Source organism: Erythrolamprus reginae, chromosome Z (genome assembly GCF_031021105.1).
Source record: "Erythrolamprus reginae isolate rEryReg1 chromosome Z, rEryReg1.hap1, whole genome shotgun sequence".
NCBI classification, from domain to species: Eukaryota; Metazoa; Chordata; class Lepidosauria; order Squamata; family Dipsadidae; genus Erythrolamprus; species Erythrolamprus reginae.
The window spans coordinates 34546663-34551719 of NC_091963.1; positions in this window are offsets into that span (position 1 = coordinate 34546663).

A 5057-nucleotide genomic window follows, 5' to 3' on the forward strand; every position below is an offset into this window, starting at 1 on the left:
CTCCCTCTGCCAAGAGAACGCCTCGAGGGACTCTCCCCGGTTCATCCTTCTACACCAATCACCATCGGAGCTGGAGACGCTGAGGCGGGAGCTAAAAAAAGTTTACTAGAATAGCTGCCTTCTCCAAGGTAAATATGAAGACTTTCTCAAATCGTGTCTGTCAGACTCCTGGCGACGTATTGACGCAATTTGCTCCCCCCCCCCCACTTCTGATTGTCCAGTTTAGTCTGGGGCTCTTTTCACACCAAATAATAACCTCAGAACAAACATATTTTATCACAGGTTATTTCCTAGCCTCACTGGTGCCTCCAGAGACATCTTATCGACCTTATTTATTTATTTGTTTGTTTGTTTGTTTGTTTTATTTTATTTATTGGATTTACATTCCACCCCTCTCCGAAGACTCGGGGCGGCTAAAATAATAATCCAATAGTAAAAACGATTAAAAACCCATATAAAAAAACCAAATATACATACAGACATACCATTCATAAAATTGTAAAGGCCTGGGGGGAAAGGGAATCTCAATTCCCCCATGCCTGATGGCAGAGGTGGGTTTTAAGTAGCTTATGAAAAGCAAGGAGGGTGGGGGCAATTCTAATCTCTGGGGGGAGTTGGTTTCAGAGGGCCGGGGCCACCACAGAGAAGGCTCTTCCCCTGGGTCCCGCCAAGCGGCATTGTTTAATTGACGGGACCCGGAGAAGACCCACTCTGTGGGACCTAACTGGTCGCTGGGATTCGTGCAGCAGAAGGCAGTCCCTGAGATAATCTGGTCCGGTGCCATGAAGGGCTTTATAGGTCATAACCAACACTTTGAATTGTTACCGGAAACTGATCGGCAACCAATGCAGACTGCAGAGTGTTGGTGTAACATGGGAATATTTGGGAAAGCCCATGATTGCTCTCGCAGCTGCATTCTGCACGATCTGAAGTTTCCGAACATTTTTCAAAGGTAGCCCCATGTAGAGAGAGCATTACAGTAGTCAAGCCTCGAGGTGATGAGGACATGAGTGACTGTGAGCAGTGACTCCCGGTCCAAATAGGGTCGCAACTGGTGCACCAGGCGAACCTGGGCGAGTGCCCCCTTCGCCACAGCTGAAAGATGTTTCTCTAATGTGAGCTGTGGATCGAGGAGGACGCCCAAGTTGCGAACCCTCTCTGAGGGAGTCAATGATTCTCCCCCTAGGGTAATGGATGGACAGATGGAATTGTCCTTGGGAGGCAAGACCCACAGCCACTCCGTCTTGTCTGGGTTGAGTTTGAGTTTGGTTCCCAGAGATAGCTAGAGATGGCAACTGTCCCCACTGTTTACCACAATGATAATTCTGGTATGAAAGTGGGGGGGGGGGGAGGAGAGAGAATGAAAAAAAAATCCTTCTCTAATTTGATTTTCTAGGATGCTGGATATTGCAACTACTTGATTTTTTAAAAGGGCAGGTGAACACTTTTCAAAAAGGACTCAGGTGCAGCCAAACAACCCTCCAAATCATAAAAAGTCATCAGAATTGCAATGTTTAAGAAGTTCCCATCTTGTTATTTTTAATTTAAGCAATCTTTAAAATCAATTTGGGGTCTTGCTGGGTGCTGATGTGTGTGTATTATTGGATCACATTTTAGAGGATGCGAAAGAATTCTCTGCAGAATTTTGGGCAGTAACAGTGTTGCCTTATTTGCACCTAGCCACTGCATAAAACAGTCTAAAAAAGATAATTTACCATGTGTCCCCATGATACTTAATAACTATCTCAAATTATGTTGCTAAGTGAGATAGTTTTTAAGTGAATTTTGTTCCATTTGCTCCACAACCTTTCTTGCCACTGGTGGTAGACTTTAGGAGAAACCCTTCCACCTCTCACAATACTAGACAACACAGTATCAACAGTAAAAACCTTCAAATTTCTAGGTTCTATCATATCTCAAGACCTAAAATGGTCACCTAACATCAAAAACATCATAAAAAAAGCACAACAAAGAATGTTCTTTCTGCGCCAGCTCAGGAAGCTCAAACTGCCCAAGGAGCTGCTGGTACAGTTCTACAGAGGAATCATTGAATCTGTCATCTGCACCTCTATAACTGTCTGATTTTGTGCTGCAACCTAACAGGACCGACACAAGAATTCAGAGGACAAATCAGAACTGCAGAAAAAGCAATTGCTGCCAACCTGCCTTCCATTGAGGACCTGTATACTGCACGAGTCAAAAAGAGGGCGGGGAAAATATTTACTGACCCCTCACATCCTGGACATAAACTGTTTCAACTCCTACCTTCAAAACGTCGTTACAGAGCACTGCACACCAAGACAACTAGACACAAGAACAGTTTTTTTCCCGAATGCCATCACTCTACTAAACAAATAATTCCCTCAACACTGCTTTACTTTCTACTAAATCTGCACTTCTATTCTACTAGTTTTTCTCATCATTCCTATCACCCATTTCCTCCCATGTTGACTGACTGTAACTTGTTGCTTATATCCTAAGATGTTTATTAATATTGCTTCTTCATTGCTTATTTGACCCCTTTGACAATCATTAAGTGCCGTACCACATACAGTAATTCTTGACAAATGTATATTTTATTTTATGTATGCTGAGAGCATATGCACCAAGACAAATGCCTTGTGTGTCCAATCACACTTGGCCAATAAAATTCTATTCTATTCTATTTTATTAAGCAAATCATTGCAGTTGTTAAGTGAATCTGGTTTCCCATTGACTTTGCTTGTTAGAGGGTCACTTGACACTGGGTCACTGCAACTGTACTTTTTCATGCCAGTGTTTTTCCTACTATGTTAGGAATGTTGGTAGAACTTCAGCTTAGCAGTGAGAAAAATCTCACTGCAATATCTCAATATCTCACTGCTCCAGAGAACATCTGGAGGTTGACAACACACCATGGCCAATTCGTTGCAGCCAACTCGCCACGGTCAATTTAGGTTTAGGTTTAGGTTTATTGGATTTATATGCCGCCCCTCTCCGCAAACTCGGGGCGGCTCACAACAATAATAAAAAACAGTACAGTACATAATACCAAATCCAATGCCCACCCATCTAGTTACAATTTAAAATTAATAATCTCATAAAAACAGTATATATAAAAAAACAGGCACACAGTCAATCAATCAACAAAACAACATGGGCAAGGGGGAGGTGTTTTAGTTCCCCCATGCCTGACGGCAAAGGTGGGTCTTAAGGAGTTTACGAAAGGCAGGGAGGGTGGGGGCAATCCTAATCTCAGGGGGGAGCTGGTTCCAGAGGGTCGGGGCCCCCACAGAGAAGGCTCTTCCCCTGGGTCCCGCCAGACGACATTGTTTAGTCGACGGGACCCGTAGAAGGCCAACTCTGTGGGACCTAACCGGTCACTGGGATTCGTGCGGCAGGAGGCGGTCCCGAAGATATTCTGGTCCGGTGCCATGAAGGGCTTTATAAGTCATAACCAACACTTTGAATTGTGACCGGAAACTGATCGGCAGCCAATGCAGACTGCGGAGTGTTGGAGTGATATGGGCATACTTGGAGAAGCCCATAATTGCTCTCGCAGCTGCATTCTGCACGATCTGAAGTTTCCGAACACTTTTCAAAGGTAGCCCCATGTAGAGAGCGGTGGATTTGCGGTGGGAGAACTTGTTGGGGGACAGGAGTTTCACTAATATGGAAGAAATTAGTGGAATAAAATCCTTAAAGAAAGGATGCCAAAGGAAGGACAAAATGACATGTAAATGAGAAAAATTAAAATAATTAAATTATATTAACTAATTAAATTGAATTGTCGAATCCTTCCATAGTGAGTTGTCCTGTAACAAGTTGGCCATGGCAAGTTTCCTATTCCATTTGTAGGCTGCCATTTGATTTACTGTAATTGTTTTTGCTTTGAAATTAGGTTGTAAGGTGAGAATGGGAGGCAAGAATACTTTGAGAATACAACATTTTCCTCAGTGGGGGAAAAAAGAGAAGAAAGTTATAGCAAAGCAACAAAAAAAAAAGTTACTGGATTCAGTTCTTCAATTATTACATTTAGAAATCTAGCCAGTTGCAATGAACAGTTTTCTAATCCAAAGGGCACATAGTATTTGTTATCTTGTATGCTTTATCTATTTATCTCAGTAAATTATTTTTATGGCAAGGTAGGTTATGATTGGTAGGTGTTTTTTTTTTAGTGACTCAGCAAGAACTTGAACCTAGGACAGTGATGGAGAACCTTCTTTTCCTTGGATGCCGAAAGAGCGTGGGTGTATGCTATTGCACATGTGCAAGTGCCTACACCCATAATTCAATGCCTGGAGAGAGTGAAAACAGTTTCCCAACTTCTGGTTGGCCCAGTAGGCTCGTGTTTCATCCTCCCCAAACTCCAAGGATTCTCTGGAGCCAGGGAAGAGTAAAAATACACTGCCCCATCCCCCAGAGGTTCTCTGGAGGCCAAAAACACCCTCCCAGAACCTCTGTGCAAGCCAAAAATCAGCTGGCCATCACACATGTGCACATTAGAGCTCAGCTAGGGCAACGGGTCAAGTGCCAGCAGATATGGCCCCATGTGCCCCCTGTGGCATCTGTGCCATAGGTTAGCCATCACTGACCTAGGAGTTTTAGAACTAAGTCCCACAACTATCTATAGAATGTAACTGTTTCTTAAGTGAAACTTTTGTGGCCTGGTCAAAAGATTTCAAGAGACAAGAAAATATTGGAAAAAAATAAATACTTGGTTGTGTCAAATAACAAATACAAAAATAGAATATATGCCAGAGTTTTGTCTACTGGGTATTATGAGAGGTACCTATTCTAAAAATGTAAAATATTTAAGCTTGCATATTACAACAGCTGCAAGGATTGTATTTGCACAGAACTGGAAAAATCCACAAATACCTGAAGACAATGAAATCATCAAGAAAATATATGACTGTGCAGAGATGGACAGATTGACAATGGAGCTTAATAATAGAAAAGAATCGGATTATTATGAAACCTGGACAAAATGGTACCAATGGACAAAAAAAAAGAAACTTAAAAGAAGCATTGAAATAAAATATTAAGAAATTCAAAAGCAATTAAAAGACAATATT